Source organism: Anas platyrhynchos, chromosome 13 (assembly GCF_047663525.1).
Source record: "Anas platyrhynchos isolate ZD024472 breed Pekin duck chromosome 13, IASCAAS_PekinDuck_T2T, whole genome shotgun sequence".
NCBI classification, from domain to species: domain Eukaryota; kingdom Metazoa; phylum Chordata; class Aves; order Anseriformes; family Anatidae; genus Anas; species Anas platyrhynchos.
Genome location: NC_092599.1, coordinates 21,179,816 through 21,201,968, shown reverse-complemented (window position 1 = coordinate 21,201,968; position 22,153 = coordinate 21,179,816). Strand labels below are relative to the sequence as shown.

Below are 22,153 nucleotides of genomic sequence, written 5' to 3'. Positions count from 1 at the left end.
ATAAATTTGAAGAGCTATTTCAGTTGTTGTATTCATAAAAATCACAAACACAATAAAAACAACAACAACAACAACAATAACAAAGTATTAAAGAAACTACAGAAACTAAGTTTACAGTGTCAATTGATTCAACTTACTGAGGGCTTATATTAATGTAGCTCATTATTTGAGCTAAATATATTATATTCACATCACAAAAGCATGCTGCAATTTGTTAAATACCATAGCGCTAAGGTAAGGACTGTTTTCAGATATGGTATCACATTTGAACTGTGAAGTAGTCCCATCTTCCTGTACACAAATATAATACAACATAAATGTAGTTTCAGTTTTAAGACCAACCATTCTTGGTTTGTAAACATCTAAACCTATAGTTACTAATAATGAAATGGACATTAGGAGAGGTTTGTCATATTAAAGTAGAAGGTTGTATTCTTTGACACAGGAAAGAAAAACAAAACGGTAAGTAATAGAAAGTTACTGACTTCATGCAAACATTCTGTCATAGATGCATAATATACAATATGCATAGAAGAACATGTCTGTAGTGTAAACACAAGTATGATTATATGCGCATACATGCCAATACATGGTGTTCATGCATAAATACATAATTGTATCACACATGTTCTTAGGTGTTCATACCTTGTTGTAAGCAAAGTATTTACAGTACCAACTCACATTAAAAGGCCTGGAGAGCAGGCAATAGACTCTATTACATACCAAACACCTTATTTATCAGAGTTGAAAAATGAGTTCTGTTTCTACTTTAGGAAAAAGAAAACGCATTTAAGGTTATGGAGAGGAACTCAGAAAAATAAACTATTATCAGCACAATAAAGTCTTCACTCTTTTCCAAATTCTTCTCCTCTTACTTTCAAGCTCTGAGAGAAATTTACCACACACAACAATTTAGCCTTGTAGTAAATCCACCTTCTCAAGAAATTTGCAATACAAATTGCTTCTCTACAGGCATAATCAACACAGAAACAGGCACATGAGTTAATACCAAATGCCAAAAGATCTTCAAGATCTCTAGTGATCTTCTGAAAGGCCTTCTATCATTGCTCAGAATTAAAACAGACAGAAAAAAACAACTTCCTCATAGTACTCTGCTACAAACTAATGCCCACATTAGTATGTCATGAATGAGAATAGTCACCTGTGATGCTTAATTCATGAATCCTGAAAGCAACCTGTCACAATTTTTCTCTGTTTTCACAATATAAAGCATAACAAAATTGGGGGCAGGGAGAATTGCTGCATATAAATTCCCTTTATCCTAAAACCTGAATGCATCAATAGTGAGATATGAGTGATGATTACACTGAAGTGTGACCTATATGTGTTTCTTGAAAGACTTTTTTAAATAACAGTTAATAAAGAAAGACATAAAAGGGTTGCTGCAGAAATTGCAGATATCCGATGAACTTTAAATACATTAGCTAAACTGTATGTAGATGCTTAGAGCACTACTTAAAGCAGCTCAACACTTTTCTGAACATTTTTCTACTTATTAGTCTTTGACTTGGTCAACAATTTTGAGAAGTCAGATCTTTTTATTTTTTCATTCAGAACAAAAAAAGGAAAGTTGAAATATCAATTTTTGAATGTTCTGTTGCAGTACTGAAACTGTTTTTCTCTCTAACATTGCCTTTTGTGCCTTTTTGTTTTTAAATACCACCTTCTTGTACAACACATGTAAAAAATCTTGGGCATTCTTTCATTGTTACCTACATAAAGGCAGGTGCAGTAAAGAATCATATCCAAATTTCCACCTTCCAAACAAATTTCAAAGAACTTTGCCCAAGCCGCTATGCATAGCAAACTCAGGTGGTTTAATAATCAGCTAATTTGTATGTCATAGTCTACAAAATAGTGCTTGAAGTATAGTAAAGGTAACCAAGGCAACCAAGGCAATATTAGAATCATTGTAGAAATTCTTACTTCCAGGCTGGGGAGGGGAGAGGGATGGAACCTCAAAAAAATGATCAAAAAAAGCAACCATGAATGTATGCACATACACAGTGCTCTGTTGGGACTTCAAATTTGTAGCTGAATCCTTACAAAATTATTAGTACTGTTGATGCAACTTTCACTAATTATTTTCAGAACTTGAATTTACTCCTGTTTAAGCACATCTCTTCTGCTATTACGGCTTGGTCAGTTTCAGAAGGGACAGGCAGCATGGAAGGGGTGGTGGTGTGCCTCTATATATCAGAGAGAGTTTTGGTGTCGTGGAACTTGAGGCTGGGAATGATAAGGTTGAGTCCCTATGGGTTAGGATCAGCGGGAAAAACAACAAGGGAAGCATCCTGGCGGGGGTCTGCTATAGACCACCGAACCAGGATGAGGAGACTGATAAGGAGTTCTACAGGCAGCTGACAAAAGTTGCAAAATCGTCAGTGCTTGTTCTTGTGGGGGACTACAACTTCCCAGGTATATCCTGGAAACACAACACAGCCCAGAGAAAGCAGTCTAGGAGGATTCTGGAGAGCATGGAAGATAGCTTCCTGATGCAGCTGGTTAGTGAGCCTACCAGGGGAGGTGCCCCGCTAGACCTGCTGTTCACAAACAGAGAAGGACTCGTGGGAGATGTGGTGGTTGGAAACTGGGTGGTTGGAAACTGGGAAAGGCTGTGGATGTGGTCTACCTTGACTTCAGCAAGGCTTTTGACACCGTCTCCCACAGCATTCTCCTCAAGAAACTGGCTGCTCATGGCTTGGACTGGAGCACGCTTTGTTGAGTTAAAAGCTGGCTGGATAGCCAGGCCCAAAGAGTCGTGGTGAATGGAGTCAAATCCAGTTGGAGGACGGATACTAGTGCTGTTCCCCAGGGCTCGGTGCTGGGGCCGGTCCTCTTTAATAACTTCATCGATGATCTGGATGAGGGCATTGAGTGCACCCTCAGTAAGTTGGCAGATGACACCAAGCTAGGTGCGTGTGTCGATCTGCTCGAGGGTAGGAAGGCTCTGCAGGAGGATCTGGATAGGCTGCACCGATGGGCTGAGGTCAACTGCATGAAGTTCAACAAGGCCAAGTGCCGGGTCCTGCACCTGGGGCGCAATAACCCCAAGCAGAGCTACAGGCTGGGAGATGAGTGGTTGGAAAGCTGTCAGGCAGAGAAGGACCTGGGAGTGATGGTTGATAGTCGGCTGAATATGAGCCAGCAGTGTGCTCAGGTGGCCAAGAAGGCCAACAGCATTCTGGCTTGCATAAAAGCAGTGTGGCCAGCAGGTCTAGGGAAGTGATTGTCCCCCTGTACTCGGCTCTGGTGAGGCCGCACCTCGAGTACTGTGTTCAGTTTCGGGCCCCTCTCTACAAGAAGGACATGGAGGTGCTAGAGCGAGTCCAGAGAAGGGCGACGAAGCTGGTGAGGGGCCTGGAGAACAAGTCCTATGAGGAGCGGCTGAGGGAGCTGGGTTTGTTCAGCCTGGAGAAAAGGAGGCTCAGGGGCAACCTTATTGATCTTTATACATATAAGTACCTTAAAGGAGGCTGTAGCGAGGTGGGGGTTGGTGTGTTCTCCCACGGGCCTGGTGACAGGACGAGGGGGAATGGTCAAATGTTGCGCCAGGGGAGTTTTAGGTTGGATCTTAGGAAGAAATTCTTTACCGAAAGGGTTGTTAGACATTGGAACAGGCTGCCCAGGGAAGTGGTGGAGTCACCATCCCTGGAGGTCTTTAAAAGACATTTAGATTTATAGTTTAGTGATATGGTTTGGTGGAGGACTTGATAGTGTTAGGTCAGAGGTTGGACTCGATGATCTTGAGGTCTCTTCCAACCTAGACAAGTCTGTGATTCTATGATTCTGTTTTTGCCATGTGAAGGAGTTACAGTCACATGGAATGCAAGTAAAGATTTCCTATTGATAATTACCAGCCAAATCAGGTGCTCCATGCTTTCATTTAATAAACTACTTCTACACCTTTACTGGGATTATTTTCAAGAGTGCATTAAGAAGAGTTTGCAAATCCGAGTCCCATATTATTTGTTACTTGTTGCTGAATTAAGTATCTCAATCCCTTTTATAGCAGTTTATAACATTAGGAGTATTTCCTTGCTCTGAAAGATGTGTAGTCAAAGCCTTAATTAAGAATAACAGGGGCAGCAGATAAGATTTACATTCCAATAGGATTTTTCCTGGGCTGGTACTCTTGTCACTTTTCACCTAAGCTTCAAAATCCAAGTTCACAGTCTTTTCCTGCAAAAAAACCTGTCTTTGTTGCAGCCAGATAAATCTTCATTCTGTTGATTTGAAACTTGGCTGTTACAGAATCTGTATGCCAGCAATTCAGTTAATAATTGGTGCAAATTCCTTTGAAATAAATGATAGAAGTTTGTCTGACATTATCCTTTCTGGGAGGCCATAGGAAACAAATAATTTTCCTAACAATAACAGTAATAGTCTTCTGGTCTGACCCTTTATTGCATAGTCTAAAAATTGCATGTCTCTGTGAAAAACCCAGCAGGTACCTCTGATTCCTGGGGTTTGCTTTATACACTGCCAAGAGGCAGTTTTGCAGTAAACTGTATGATCTTCTCCTGACCCTTAAAAAACACTGCAGAGCTTTCTATTCTATGTGCACCTATAGAAAACTGCGACATTTTGGTGACTTTATTCAGGTGCAACCACAACAAAGTAGCCAATGTTTCTTTTTGTTTTTCCGTTACTGTCTCTTCCTCCCTCTGGTGATCATCTCTAAAAGAAGATATGTGATAGGGCATATATCTGTTTGACTCGCTCCAAGTTTACTAGTTTTCTTAAAATGGCTGTGTCTGAGGTGCAGAAGGAAGTCTGTGGAAGACATATCCTAAGTTCCCAGATCTTGTAGTATACGGAAAGGAGAATAACATCTGAGTTGTAATTAATGAACTTCTAACCCTTCTGTCCAACAGCATGCCAGCCTGAGAGAGCCCTTCTGAAGACTAGCACTGACTAGATCTCTGCTAACACTTCAGTAACAGAAAATAGAAACCTTTCATTTATGATGCTTGCAGTCACAACAAAAACACCCAAACCCAAATGACAAGACAGCACTGGTGAATCAGAGTAAGAATGAAAGCAAGAGATTGTGTAAACGCTACTGAATACAATACAACATCCCCATCAAGAAGAGCAATCAGAGATGACCCTCTTGTCTCGGACTGGTGTTTCCGTAATACCTTAAGAATAATTAGACTTCAATTTTGCAGAAGGATTTTAAATTTCTAAATATAACATAAAACATATTCCTGAAAATATTTACTCTTCAGGAATAGGGAACAATCATGACATTTAAAATTACAAAATATAACAGTCTTTGGATTGATTCCAAAAAGTTTATCAGTATTTTAAGGTAACATTTAAAAACACTCAGGTAGATTTTCTTTTGATTCAGCTGCTTGAAATATTTTCATTCAATGTTATTTGTATGAAAAATGAAATATGACTTAGGTATTTGAAGTTTCAACATTCTCTGACTTATACTCAGGCTTATACTATACTAACACTATAGTATGACATTATACCGCAATATGAACACCTTTAGCAAGAATAATAGGGATTAATATTTGACTGCACTTTTTGACTGCACTTTTAATTAAGCAATTTATTTTTCTAATGGAGCTGTAATATCTGACAGCTGTAACATCCTACAAACATTCCAATAAGAAAGTTATGATTATATGACATGATATTTATAGCTTTCTTTCAAAGTTTCAGTATATTCTTTTTCTTGAAATGTGCCTATGTTTCAAATACATCTTTATTCATTTGCATTATTGCATACCTAACCATTCTCAGGGTCTATAAGTTGTTCTCAGTTTAAATACTATGGACATTTTAAATTTTGATATATTTTCCGATAGAAGAGTAAACACTCTTTTACTCAATTCCTGCATAAGGGAATTCACTTGAACACTTCAAAGTATTTAAATATAGTACCTGATTTCTAGTGGAAGGAATAGTTTGGATCTACATAAATACCAAGGGTCATGATTTTCATGGTAATTCCCAAACAAAATGACCATACGTTTCTAAAATATTCTATGGCTGTTTCAGCAACATATTCAAATCATTATGTAGTTGCATGTCCTAAATCTCCAAGTAACCAAGTCTAGAAGCCTTACAGGAAAATATAAAGTTGTTGTTCTGTTGGATCAGAATTCAACCTTTCAATTGTTTGAAGAATTAAAAAGTAATGTCTCCTGAAAGACTAAATTACACTAATTTCTGATTATACAAAATAAATAAATAATTCTACTACTAGAGACAGAGACAGAAAAATAACATACAAATCACTATGAAATTAATGCTCCGTTTTCTATTTTTCTAAGGACTGCATGAAATTGTACTTGTCAAAAAGTTATTCCAACTCTGGCAATGCGTTTCGTTTAAAGTATTCATAAATAAAGCAACAACTCTTATTTTACATTCACTGACATTCCCAAAATCCTATTCTTCTGCCAGGCATTTCAATATGTCACCAGTCTCAGAAAAGTGGTAACATCCATACTGACTTCACTGTTCCACAATCAGATACAATACAAAACAATTGAAATGGAGTACAAAAGTTACAATATTACATACAGTAAGAAATCAACTTTTATGAATACAGCTCTGATAGTTCAGCCATTTCTGTAAGTAGTTTCAGGGCTGCACCATCTTTAATGTCTTTGCATAGCTAACTTTCTGGTGGTTTGACAGCAGCATTCATTTCGCATTTCGCATACTGACTGTATTTAGAATTAAATGTATGCAATTTTTTGGAAATACACTTCCAGTAAAAGATCTGAAATACTGTGGCAAGCATGTGGGTCCTATAATTAGCATCACAGCAAAAAGGAAGACATCAGCGAAGCTCTTCAGAAAAACAGATAAAAAAGAGGAGACAATGTATATATGTGCCAGATACTCTATAATGTAGGCTACTTCTTTATGGCACTGAGAGCGGTTGTATCACAGTAAAACCATCACAGGCATCACGCAATGTAATTAAATATAGGGGTAGATAACAGTTTATTCTCTTGAACAGAAGTAGAAAACATGTCATACATTGCTAAACAGGCTTCCTTTCACACCTTTCCCAAAATGGCAAAAACCTGGGGGAGTATAGAAAGAATGTTCAAACTCTCAATTTTTTAGCAGAAAATGTAGATTTTCTGCTTTAAAATACACTTAGTTGGTATGAGATACATCATTTATATGTTACAATTTTGACAAAATTTCTGGTACAACCCATGCATTAATTCTCCTCTTCTTAGACCCGTGTAAGTACTAGAGGCACCAGAGGTAATTATGTGCATACAGAAAGGCAAAATGCAACCTCCCACTGGGATGTTTCTGAAATTAAGATTTCAGTATAAATATTGAGAGTGATAACAACATGCAGTTTACTGGGCCAACATCTGTAAGGGAAATGCATTTGATTTTTCAAGGACTTCAACACCAAATCTTTCTTTGTGCATGTAATTGTTTTACTGAGCTATGACATATTCTGCAATAACTACAGCATTTCAGTCAAGATAGACTCTGCACTGCATGCAAAGTATTCCAGTCACAGGAAATGTAAATGTTGCTATGGAGAAAAGCCATAAAATATAGATGAAAACTATCATCCTAGTATCATCCTAGATCTCTCTTTCTAAAGAATTTTATAAAGTTGACAGAAAGAAAAGAAGCTAGCTCTTGTGAAAATGAAAAAAAAAAAAAAAAGAAAATAGTATATGTTTCAGATAAGATATCAGATTGGAATTAAGAAATAGCAGAGCACACTGAAGAATTACATATATATTCCAAACATCTTCATAATAAAATGGCACCATCCTTCAAAGGTTTTACATTTTCTAAAGTACGAGATTAGTTATGTAAAGGATTAATTTCTAATCTACAGTCTAGCAATCTTGCTTTTAAATGGAGAATTGTTAAAAACGACAATAAAAACCTAAATACATTCAATTTATTAAACGGTTAAATTGCATTTGTCTGCAACCGCTCTCTCAACATTGTTGAAGCAAACTAAAAAGAAATCCATATGGGCAGGAACAATACTGATCAATACTGATCAATTAAACAATGAAGCCCACTGCCCAGAAGGTTGTGGAGTTTCCATCTTTAGAGATATTCATAACCCAATTGGACAGAGTTGAGGACAGCTCTTGCTGATCTTGCTCCAGCAAATGGTTGGACTAGATGATCTCTAGAGACCCCTTCCAGTCTCAATTACTCCATGACTCTACGCCAGTGATTCTTTTAATTGTATAAACTAAGTGTTCTCTTTCTCCAATAAATACAAAATGTTTAGAGAAAAGATTGTATTTAAACTATCCAGAGTGATTCTTATAACTGCAGGGTTTGGCTAGAAACGTTATTCATAAATAATTATGTATCTTTTTAAAAAGAGTTATGCTAATTTTACAAATAAACCATGTGGCTGAAGATTGACGAAGCAGAACAGAATCACAAAATGAGACTAATTCCACACATGATAAACACAATCTTGCATGTGTGATTCATGCAAGTGTGTTTATTAAAGGGAGTGAGTTTTGTTTTCATTATTACTTGTGTTAGTGCAAAATAGATGTTCATAGTTCTGATAATACATGCAAGCATATATTATTTATAATATATAAAAATATTATTATAAATATAAATATTATAAATATTTATAATATTATTTATAAATAATTAATATTCAATTATATGATTTTTAATTATATAATTATAAATTAATATATAATTATAATCATATATTTATTTAATTATATAATTATAAATTAATTATAATTATAATTAATGTTTAATATAAATTAATATTATTTATAAAATGCTTATAAATATTTATAAATATACTTAAAATAAAATAAATTGTATTTAATATACTTAATATTTATATTTATATAAATATATTTAATATTTAATAAAATATATTTAAAATAAAATAATATTTATAAATATTATTTATTATTTATAAATTATTTATTATTTATAAATATTATTTATTATTTATAAATATTACTATATTACTATATTACTATATTACTATATTTAGATTTCCATATAAAATTATTTTTATAACTATTCTTTTATACATTTTATATTTCCTTCCTAATCAAAACCTGTGTAGATATTCAAGCATGGAAGTGGAATATTTTTCTAAATAGAGCCAATTCCAAATAAAACTACTGGTTGAGAGATAAAGATCATGTCATACTGAGACATCATTTACATTACAATCAGAATATTTAGTCTTTTTATCAGATGCAGAAAACACTGAAAATAAAAGTTTCTAAAAATGGGATCATCAGCATTAAGGCTAATACCTAGAGTACTACTAACAGCAGAATAATTAACAGTATTTTCAAAACAGTAAGGCTTTATGATTGATGGATTATTAAGTTTTATGTTCGAGGATGACCTTCAAGTTGTTCTGCTAGGTTCTTCTATTGGGAACACAGACTCAATTTGTATAAAGTGGGGTAATGAATGTAGTTCTCATTGTATATCATGTGTGTTCTGTGCACTAATTTGATTTACAACTCAAGTTGTTGCAAATATTTTGGTTTAAAAACACATAAAGGATCTGAAGATTATCTTCTTTAATATCGTTATATGTGACCTCTACAGTTGACACTATGAGGGATGAATAAACAGATGGGCAACAGCAGAAAACCGTTAGCCTGAAGGATGATTTCCTATGCTTATTTAAAATTTGTGGCTATATTTCACTGGTTACCAACATTTGGACTGCTTAGTTATTGTGGCAGTGAATGGCTTATTAGTAGGTTTTTCACGTTTCTCAAATTCATACAATGATCAAAATGTTCCCTTCTCTGATCAAAGATTCAGAACTAATTGCTAGATCTAGCAGTACTGCACAGCTACATACATGTTCCAAGCCTTGAAAATTATCAGAAACTTCCTATCCACTTACACAGATGTCGTTATAAAATCTGAAGTCACAATACAACTTAAATGACATGAGTGGCAATAACTTCTATATTTACATTAATATATTTAAATATATTTAAATTTTAATTGGATAGTTTATGTTTTAATCAATGCTATTGGTCAGTCAGTATGTTGCTCTCTAGGACTGGTACAGAAATGAATAGAACAATATAGGTCATTCAGAATTATTATTCTAATTTCTGTTGCTACTGAGAAAATATATAGATATATAGATGTGTACTGACATGGTGTTAAATTTAATTGACAATCATATTCTACGCTACATGCTAAATTAAGCTGAAAACAATTAAAGGAAATTTATTTTCTCTTCTGGTACTGTAATCATATTATTACATTGTGTATCTTCTGAAGCCCCAAAAATATTTTATTTAAACTGCATGTTAATTTTTTTTCTTTCTAATTACTGCTTGTTTAATATATTGTATGGATGCATCATGATTTTAACAAACTGTAAGAATTGCCTACATTACCTGCATATGTCTCATACCACGCATTTAAACTTATATAAACTTATATAAACTTACATTGTAGACCAGATCAGTCTAGTAAATAGGTAAGAATATGAGTTTACCTACAGTAAAATATCTAATTCAAGTAAAATGTTGAATATACAGGAAAATACCATTTCACTATTTCTCTTAGTAATACTTTAAAGTATTTACTATGCAGCTTCTTTTACCATAATTTTAGCATTTCATGATTTGCTAAAGTCCCATAAACAGTTAAGAAAGCTCACATTAAATCATTTAAATTTCTATTCAAAAGACAAAAAAAAAAAAAAAGTTTAATTGAATCCTAAAATAGGTAGGTCCATGCATTAAGACTAGATATGGATCGCCATATGAATCACAGAATCACAGAATTTCTAGGTTGGAAGAGACTTCCAAGGTCATTGAGTCCAACCTCTGACCTAACACTAACAAGTCCTCCACCAAACCATATCACTAAACTATAAATCTAAATGTCTTTTGAAGACCTCCAGGGATGGTGACTCCACCACTTCCATGGGCAGCCCATTCCAATGCCTAACAACCCTCTCAGTAAAGAAGTTCTTCCTAACATCTAACCTAAACCTCCCCTAGCGCAACTTAAGCCTATTCCCCCTCGTCCTGTCACCAGGCACATGGGAGAACACACCAACCCCCACCTCTCTACAGCCTCCTTTGAGGTACTTATATGTATAAAGATCAATAAGGTCGCCCCTGAGCCTCCTTTTCTCCAGGCTGAACAAGCCCAGCTCCCTCAGCCGCTCCTCACAGGACTTGTTCTCCAGGCCCCTCACCAGCTTCGTCGCCCTTCTCTGGACTCGCTCTAGCACCTCCATGTCCTTCTTGTAGAGAGGGGCCCGAAACTGAACACAGTACTCGAGGTGCGGCCTCACCAGAGCCGAGTACAGGGGGACAATCACTTCCCTAGACCTGCTGGCCACACTGCTTTTATGCAAGCCAGAATGCTGTTGGCCTTCTTGGCCACCTGAGCACACTGCTGGCTCATATTCAGCCGACTATCAACCATCACTCCCAGGTCCTTCTCTGCCTGACAGCTTTCCAACCACTCATCTCCCAGCCTGTAGCTCTGCTTGGGGTTATTGCGCCCCAGGTGCAGGACCCGGCACTTGGCCTTATTAACCTTCATACAGTTGACCTCAGCCCATCGGTGCAGCCTATCCAGATCCTCCTGCAGAGCCTTCCTACCCTCGAGCAGATCAACTCACGCACACAACTTGGTGTTATCTGCAAACTTACTGAGGGTAAGCACTCAATGCCCTCGTCCAGATCATCGATGAAGGACCGGCCCCAGCACCGAGCCCTGGGGAACAGCACTAGTAACCGGCCTCCAACTGGATTTGACTCCATTCACCATGACTCTTTGGGCCCGGCTATCCAGCCAGCTTTTAACTCAACAAAGCGTGCTCCAGTCCAAGCCATGAGCAGCCAGTTTCTTGAGGAGAATGCTGTGGGAAACGGTGTCAAAAGCCTTGCTGAAGTCAAGGTAGACCACATCCACAGCCTTTCCCTCATCCACCCAGCGCGTCACTTTGTCATAGAAGGAGATCAGGTTCGTCAAGCAGGACCTGCCTTTCATAAACCCATGCTGACTGGGCCTGATCACCTGCTTGCCCTGCAAGTGTTGCATGATGACTCTCAAGAGGATCTGCTCCATGAGCTTCCCTGGCACTGAGGTCAAACTGACAGGCCTGTAGTTTCCTGGGTCTGCCCTCTGGCCCTTCTTGTAGATGGGCGTCACATTTGCTAGCTGCCAGTCAACTGGGACCTCCCCTGATAGCCAGGACTGCTGATAAATGATGGTAAGCGGCTTGCCCAGCTCCTCCGCCATTTCTCTTGGTACCCTCGGGTGGATCCCATCCGGCCCCATCGACTTGCGCACATCCAAGTACCGTACCAGGTCACCTACCATTTCCTCATGGATAGTGAGGGTCACATCCTGCTCCCCATCCCCTTCCACCAGCTCAGGGTGCTGGGTATCCAGAGAACAACCGGTATTGCCGCTAAAGACTGAGGCAAAGAAGGCATTAAGCACCTCCGCCTTTTCCTCATCTTTTGTAACTAAGTTTCTCCCCACATCCAGTAAAGGATGGAGATTCTCCTTAGTCCTCCTTTTTGTGTTGTTGTGTTTATAAAAACATTTTTTGTTATCTTTAATGGCAGTAGCCAGATTGAGCTCCAGATGAGCTTTGGCCTTCCTAATTTTGTCCCTGCACAGCCTCACAACATCCTTATATGTGATAACCATTTTAATCCCTTTTGTAGGCCCAGGATTTTTCAGCTCCAATCTATAGGCAAATTTATCCTGAACATTTAAACAGTAGCCCTTCAGAAACCTTTTAGATATACAAAGAGATGTATTAGTCTTATGTGTAAGGGTTTTGTAGCAAGGGGCACTGCAGAGGTGGCCTCTTTGAGCAGTGCCCTGTATTAGTATTAGATCAGAGCCTTCTCCAGCTGGCTCCAAAAGGGATCTGCTGCTGGCCAGAGCGAGGCCAGTGAGTGACAGTGGTTGTGCCCCTGGGAAAGCACATTGAAGAAAGAAAAAAAAATGCTGCTGGGAGAGAGGAGTGAGAAAACGTAGAGAAGAACAATCCTGCAGACACCAAGGCCAGTGAGAAGGGAGGTCAGGCCCATGCAGAGGCACATGGGAGGCAGGCTGTCCCCCTACAGCCTGGGAGTACCACGGTGGAGCAGATCGCCACCCTGCAGCCTGTGGAGGAGCTCCCGGTGGAGCAGGTGAATGAAGCCTGAAGGAGACTGCGGCCCATGGAGAGCAGGAGCAGGCCCCAGGCCAGAGCTGCAGCCTGTGAAGAGGAGCCCATGTAGGAACAAAGGGTCTGGGGGGTGCTGCCACACACAGGGGACCCGTGTGGGGGCAGTTTGCTCCTGATGGATGGAACCCATGGTATGGATCCACATTGTAGCAGTTCTTGAAGAGCTGCTGTCTGTGGGAAACCCACATAGGATCAGCCTGGGAAGGACGGCATCCCATGGGAGGGAACCCACTCTGGAGCAGTAGAGAGTAAACGTAAAGGAGCAGCAGAAGCAAAGTATTACAGACTGACCACAGCTCCCATTCCTCCACAGCACTCAGGGCAGAGGAGGTAGTTTCAGTTTACTTTAAGCTCCATTTTCACTGTACTAGTCTGTTATTAAGAGGCAATAAATTATATTAATCTGATTTATTGTGAGTAATAACTGAGTGATAACTCATGAGTGATCTTGTTCTTATCTCAGTCTACTAGCTTTTTTCAACACATTTTCTTCCCTCGTCCTTTTGAGGAGTGACAAAGCAGCGTGGTGGCATTTAGTTGCCCATTGGTGTTAAACCACCACAAGAGAATAACCAGGGAAGCCAAAACAGGGTGCAGAAGCAAACTGAGCTAGAAACTGAGAAAGAACTCAGAAATGGATCATATCTCTGAAGTCTGGTTAAAAACAACCACCCTCACATTACATTCCAGTTAACCACACACTCTAGTGTTCATCCTTAAAAGCATCCAAGAGGTTTTATACTATCCAGCAAAAAAAAAAATCAGTGTTCATTTTGTCTACACACACAAGAGAATTTCTAAAATTCAGCATCTTTATATGATATATAACATACTTGTAAGGTGTATAAAACTGCTTTTCATCCATGTAAAATGGAATCAAATTATATGGTTAGACTCTTTCTCCTTATTTTCTCTTAGAAATTTATTATCATTTGTACCACCTCTAGAAGAACAGATAGTTTCATTTTAATTACTAATGTTAATTATTTTCTAAATGAGACATTTAGAAAAAAAACCACTAAGATGTTGACAGATAATAGCATGAGCATCCCTCCCAGAGAAATATTTCTAGTAAGAGAAACATAACTGCACTGTAGCAAAATCAGAGCTGAAAAAGTCATACCTGTAATTCAAAGAAAAAAAGCAAAAGAAAGGTCTTTGTACTATAAAGATTTGTTCTGAAATACCAAGAAAGGGAGAAAGGGAAGGGAGAGAGAGGGCAAAGGAAAAAATGATCCCACCTCAGAAGGTAGGTGCATATGTGCATATTAATTCACCTATTCTCGCATATGTGACCATCCATCTTTGACAGAAATGAAAAAACATTTCTTAATGACAAATACTCTTAGAGGCTAGAGACATATCCTCTTTCTCCCATCACAAAATACACTCAATCCTCAACCCTCAATGCAAAATGAAACAAGGGTCTTACCCAATACCTATTAGTGTCAATGAGTATCTCTCAATAAATTCAGTAGGCTTTTGATCTTGCTGTATATTAAATCTTATTTGCTTCAAATATAATTGCAAGACCAACATCTGAAGATAACCACTTTCTGAGGAGGGATGAAAGTGTATTTAACTTAATGAATGTGTAAAGCAAGCCAGATTTTTTTTCTAAAACTTACATTTACTAATTGCATCTATGATTTTTAGTATGTAAGTCTGATTGCATTAAATGAGATTGTATTTCTAAGACAGATGTGATTTTCTATAGTCTGTTTTGTAATCATCCAACATCCTCTAGAAAGAGAATGGATGTAGAAATAACACATCTGAATTATCCCCAAACACACATTTTTCCATTTTTTTTTTTTTTTTTGTATAGTACCATTTTTTTTCCTGTGTGTTCAGTGAACTGCTCTGCCAAAAGTGGAGGGTTTAGCAATACTCTGCTTTCATTTTCTCTCACTCCTCATATAGTTCTCAAAATCAATCCATCCATTTCAGGGGTACAATTTAGAGTAGCTTGCTATAATCAGTATTCCCAACCTTTCTCCGTTGCTGAAATCTTCACAACCTAACAGGACTCAATTACATATAGTAATTTTACTATATAGTATAATGAAGGTTTGTTAGGCCCTAGCTTTGAAAGCTTGTATTAAGCACAATTTCTATCAGACATTCAATATAATCTTGTGGCACGTGTATTTTGTAAGATTTTACTCTATTAGATTCAAACAGCATCATTTCAAGATCAGTACAGTTTGGAGTGTGAAAACAAAACATGCAATAGAGAAACAGATCCTAAACTACTTGATGTCAGCATTACCTGTAGAAGTCAACATTTTCTTGTTTTACAGGTATAAAGGCAAAACTGGACTTTTAAAAGATTTATAGATCATTTTGTGTCAGAGGCTAGGCTGATACTAAAAAGACTTCTATTCTGTATAAAAACATACTCCAACATCAAAAGACTGACCAAACCCATTCACAATACTTAAAGCAACACAAGTTTAAGCTTCTTTTTCATAGATTCATAGAATCATTCAGGTTGGAAAATATGTCTAAGATCATCTGATTCAATGTTTTTTGTTTCATTTGTCCTTCTAAAAGTATTTTGAAATCGACTCATTCTAGAAATCTGATGCAAAGACAGTACAGACCAAAGTGCTGGAATAATTTCTCTTCTAGAACTAAAATATTGAACGTTTTTATACAAGGAACAATCTGCCATGCCTGTAACCTAACATTAATGATACAAATGATAAACTGTCATTCACTCTTACCTGTCCCAAACTCATTGCTATGCTGGGGATTGTGCATTATGATAATGCATTACATTTTATTCTTCTTTTCCCATTTATCACTTCTGAAGAAGGAAAACTTTTGTACAGACTTTTATTTAGCTACCACAAAATACCATGATATCAGTAAGCCAATGGCCCAGAACTGCTCTGAAAAAGGCAGCCTGCTGGAGGGTATAATGAGGCAAATACCATATGCTCATAAGGTGATTTAGCTGATAAACAAGAGAGGATGCATTTTAAAGGAAAGAAATAAGTGTTAGCACAATTTAATTTCATGAGAAGAAATCCACAGAAGATATTGATAAAGGGCACCAGAAAGCAGCAGTAAAGGCAGCCTATGCACAACTGCTCAATGAAAAGCTTCAAACATCTCTGTGAAGGGAATCACCTTTTCTCAGTTTTACCAAGAGATGATAGTTTTCCCTATGAAAGGGCAAACACCAAGGGATCCATCATAAAAAACATCTGCAAAATTTCAGCATAAAAATAAGAAGAAAAAAATTGTGTGTAAAAATTCTGCATAAATGCAACAGTTAGAAAGCCAAGAATTAAGCTTGGATACGTGTGTAAATGGACATTTCATCTTTGTAAGGGAAGGTGGCATATTCCCTAAGCCAAGCAAATGAATCTTCATAAAATAGTATTCAGGCTTTGTATAAACATCTGAGAATCAAATGCCCAATGTGTATTTTGAAAATAAATTAACTATTGTTAAAACTCACAGCAAGGTGGCCATCATGTGTCTCCAAATCAGGAATGTGTTTTTCAGGTTTGCATGCACGAGCAGAAAGTAACTGATAGTATTATCTAAGAGATGTACAAGATCGGAGGACAGGTTTAAGTCTTTAACTTGTCTTTAACAAGGATTATTTTTTAAATGTATCATAACAAAGAATTGAGAAAATAATATATACTCCATAATCTAACATTAAGAAATCTCTTAGTTGGATTAACTCCTAATCTAACAAATTTTATTATTATTTTTAAAAATATTTGTATACCAGTTCATGGGAAGGCAGGTAGCATAGGTCTGGATAGTGCTGACATTAACTGATAAAATGTCCTATTCAATGCTTCTTCTCATTCATTACTTCTGTTCTGAGGAAGTTACTGCTTCCACACCCTTATAATAAGAACGTAGCTAATGCACCTCACCATTCTAGTTTTACTCTGAAATGTTATAGCCACACTTTATTCGAAAAGCCATGGAGCATTTTATGGACTCTTCACACTGCAAGGTTAATTCATCAGGCTCTATAAAGATTCATTCACTCTGTAGAAAGAGCTATTTTCTCATGCTATTTTATTTTGGAGGAAGCTTTCTGTTTTTATTCTGCACAACTTCAAAGTACAAAACTTCCTAAAACCCAATTTAACCTAATGGCCAATAGGTAACATTCTGCTATTTTGGAAGATAAAAGTCGAGGGCATTTCTAGATGATCTCAGTTAATTTCAAATATGCAATTTGTCCTTATTTAATACAATGCTCTTTATTCTGGAATAAATCTAACAATATTGAAAACTGAGGCTGTTGACTACAACAAAACAAAAAGGCATTTAAAAGCTCAATAAGTCAGACAGTTCCTTGGTATTGCTATACTCTTTCTAATACATATTCCCTCATGGCATTTATGTGCCAATAAATAAATAGTATTGTAATCATCTTTTAAAAAATATTGTTCATTGTGTTTATTATTATATGACAGAAGCCCTTAGATGGAGTGCCTCTGTAGCCATTTTGTGTCAATCCTTACTATAAAATCCTTAGGGATTTTAATGGTTTACCTAGAATTTGGCAATGTAAACTCATATTTAGGATAATTACATATTCCTCCTGAAAAATCTGACAACAGTGCAGGTGAAATAGCTTTTCTAAATTCCAAAGAAAACATAGATGCCCTAAGCTTTCTCCTTCTGATACTCATGTTGTTGAAGATCAGACATTTACCAACTGGATAGATCATCTTTGAACTAATAATTAAATGAAATACTTGCTTGAAAGATCTGATCTGACAGCGTGTTTCTCCAATGATGCCAGGAAGGGTGAAACACCTTGTTGTCAAGGAGCAAGGACATAAGTAGGAAACATCCTATGATTCCTTGTAAAATAAAGTGCAATTCAGAATAATTTCTTCAGAAATTTACTTGAAAGTAAATGCTAATCATGATGACTGTAACAGAAACAAAAACAAAAACAAAACTTTAATGTGTATAGTTTCTTATGTGCATGAGTGAGTTGTACATGAAGTCTCTTGATTATACAGAAATATGAGAGCTATAAATAACTTCGGTATCTGCAGAACAATAGACAAAAGAGAAGATTATTTCCTTCTATTCTCTTCTTCTTTTCATTTTTGCACTGAATTCTGCCACTACAGCAAAAGTCTAATGGCAGCAACAATTTAATGAGTCTTTTCTTATTATTTCAGGCTTTTACTCCAGGAGTGCAGATAAAGTATACATCATCTTCACTGCCCTCTTCCAGAAAGTCAAAGAATGACATGTGAGATCAAAGGATGGAATTTAGTACATTACACTAAATTCATTGCTTTCCTACATTATCACCCTAAATAACTTATTATGTGAAAACTAAATGCAAATGCAGAGAGAAAAAAGGTAATATATCTGACCAAAGAGCAACAATTATGAAATTAATTAAATTTCACTCAGAAGAGAGGTAATGAGATCAAAGACAAGCAGTTATCAGATGTAAATGTCTTGAGGTAGTTATATTCATTAACAACAGACATGCCTTCCTAAATGTAGGATTCAACATAACACATGGAAATCTAGAAACAAATTCTCTCTCTAGTTAGTGACACACACCTTCTGATTTTCATTTCTATGTCATAGTAAAAACAGAAAATTCTCTGTGATACATACTGGAAATGAAAAGCATTTTCTGTCCCCTCACCTAGAGGGGCTGTATTTTGTTGGCAGATCACAGCTGGAAATGGTCCCAACTGCTCTATCTCTAGTGTGCAGGTGTCTGCAAATGAGACCAATATTCATTTTGGCATGAATATGCCTGTTAAATATATTCAACAGCAGGGTAATTTGGATATAGTAACTGGTGAGAGAACATCCAGCAGGCAAACCCTACAGACATTTGTAATTCTATGTATTCTTTTTAACATACATCCAATCAGTTAAGAAGAAACAGTAATTTGGTGCAAAGCAATCAAGGCACAAGAGACATCGTATTTAGGATAAAAGCAACAGAGAAAACCTTAACAATTCATGAGAAAGTCCTAATATAATATCATTGCACTTTACAGCTCACAAAACAGTAAAATGTGTTCCTATAACATTTAAAACTTACTAAATTCTCTGACTTCCAAAATTCAATCACATAATGTGTTTCAGGGATATAACTGCTCTGAAACATTATTCAAGCTGTAAATACTGGACTGCCCCCATACTTCCATGAAATAAGTGTGTTTCCATGAAACACAAGCAAGAACTCTACAAATTTTAAGATCTGGATAAATAACACTCGTAGGGGAACCCTGTAGAAGGCAACACTATGATTTGAAATATTTGACCATGCTTGTGTGTTTTCATTTATTGCCCTTCCCACTTGAGATCTTACAGACAGATTGTTGCTTATTGTGTTGACCTCTACTGTGTCTTTACACAATTCTTTTCACCCCTTCTAAACTAGTAACTCTTACCTAATATTTTGAATGTAAATTATATTAGGAAGGCATGATTATTTAATCTTGTCATACATCTTCTACCATAGTAGGTTTTTAGTGGTTTTGGAGTTCCTGGTAATAATATCAGCAATGGTCAGTGACAAAACTGGAGTCAGTGTTGTGAAGGAGAAAATTCTCATTAAAAAGGTCAGAACAAACTAAAAACAAGTGTGACCTTAGAAAACAGCAAAAGAGACTGTGGATGGCCACATCATTCACTAGAAAAGGAAACAGAAATGGTGCATTACTGAGAACTGCATTGTAGGAGAATAATGTGATACAGTTATAGTGTCAGTGGTGTATTTTCTGGAAAAAAAAATCACTATCAAATATGACAATTTGTGAAACAGAAATATATTACTTTAAACATTAGAACTTGTAAATTCAAGGTGGAAGAACATTAGACAATTGTCAAAACACAAACATCTAAAACATCTAAGCTTAAGTATATTAAATAACTAAAATTTCCCTGTTCTCATTTGAAATAATTGAAAATCAAAAAGTAAAGAGCTATGAAATATTCCCTTAGTAATCAAATTCTGAGAATATTTTAAAAAGAACTGTTTTTACTCTAAGAAACATTTCTGCAGGAACTGCTCTGCTTTGAAATTAAATATTTAGCATCTATTTGCTCCAGTTATGAAAGATGAACAGAGACAAAAGTTAAAGTTACTCTATTATATAAAACACTAGAAGAGAATCTACATGAAGCTTGAAGACAAGACATAACACAGCTCTGATTTCTATGCACTAATATAATGCTTGTCTTACTTGCACCACACTGGGAGCAGAGCTGCTTAAGACCGAACTTTGTGGTGGCATTACAGCTGCTTGATGATGTTGCAGGAAGAAGATAAAAATAAGTTCTATATCAAAGCCTCCAAGTGCAAAGAACTGTAAAATGCATTTAAAGAAATCAATTGCATACCTCAAGCCTGAAAAAGTAGGATTTTCATTCTGTATTTCTCATGCAAATGTACACTAGGAAAAATAATTTTAATAGTAAACCGTTTCAATGGAAATAAAGTACTGTAATATTTATAGTCTGTGCCAGAGTTATAATGACTGTGGGGCGAGAAGTGAAGTGTCTCAGCATGTTCCACATGTTTTTAACACTGTTTCTAAAGGCTCTGGAGGCTATTAAATTTAATGAACCCATCTGCTATGAAATAGAGGTCCAAACATAATCAGTTTTCTCAGTGCCATATAATACAGATGGCATTCCATGTTCCACATCCCCAGCAGGAAATTTTATGTTCCTCTTTAAGTGCATGACTTTTGTTTTTGTTTGTGTTTTTGATGTTTTAAACATCTTTTTGATGTATATTGTATAGCATTTTATAGTACAAATACTATATATGTCTATACACATGAAAAGTGTTAATTCATTAAAATAAATATTGCTATTTCCTCACAACATTTTTTTCTAGTGGTTTTGACAACTAGCAATTAGCTCTCCGTAGTCATATTCTGCACTTAATGAAATAAATGAAAATTGCCATCATGTAGTATAAGTTCCAGCACTAGCAATGGATTAAAGCAAACATAATTTATCAAAGTAGTTTACTTCAAAAGTCAAAAGGTACACACACATATCATGTACAGGCACAGGTGGTATCCATGCTTATGCATGTCCTTATTTGTATTTATTGTATGGAACAGCACACATATTCTTAAAGTATCAATATTGCCATCAGGTCATTATGATCTTTATTTTCCTGTGCATGGCCTGATTTTCATTTCAGGGATGGGGGACAGTTCCCAAATTGTGTGTTTTTTTGGGACACGCTGCACCATGTCTCTTGTACTGGTGTTGTGTGCAAGGGCTCTAAGCTCAAATTAAAGTGGCACAGTGTTCCTTGAACTGATTAGCACCCTGCTGCCTAACATAAATAAATTGAATGTGCATTTGCTAACAAAAAAAAAAAAAAAAGAACATCCATTGTTATTTTTGAGCTGCATCTTAAAAGATAATGAATATGCATTAATTCTATTCAGTTGAGAGGTTTATACGTTTACTATCTTGAGCACTCATTATGTTTTGATAGTTGACAGATCTTACTGAATTTGAAACAATTAATGTTGATAATGGTAATTCATTTATTCTAGATTCAGCAGTAAAGCAAAGAGATTAGAACTGTTCAGTAGCAAATGAGAGTGCTTAATTATGGTGACTGGAAATTTTGGGCCACAGAAATCATAAAAGCTCACAGATTGTTTTTATTGGACTGTCAGTGAAGATTTCCACAGACAACCCACTAATTATCAGACTAAAGGTATGTTGCACCTATATATAAATATGTGCAGGGTTTTACTTTTTTGTTTTATGTACAAGTATCTGCACTGATCACCATTGTTATTTTTCAAGTGCTACCTATAAGATCCCAGTGCAAATATGGCAGACCATAATTGCTGGAGCAGATGGTGTGCATCCTCAAACTGCAATTATTCTCTTACAGAAGCCTTGGAA

The 22,153-nt window shown here is 36.4% G+C and overlaps 1 protein-coding gene across 15 annotated transcripts in view; it reads right to left on the bottom strand.

The window, feature by feature from the left end:
* Positions 1–22,153, bottom strand: part of CACNA2D3 (calcium voltage-gated channel auxiliary subunit alpha2delta 3) — a 459,196-nt gene that overhangs the window by 134,799 nt on the left and 302,244 nt on the right. The window lies entirely within an intron of this gene.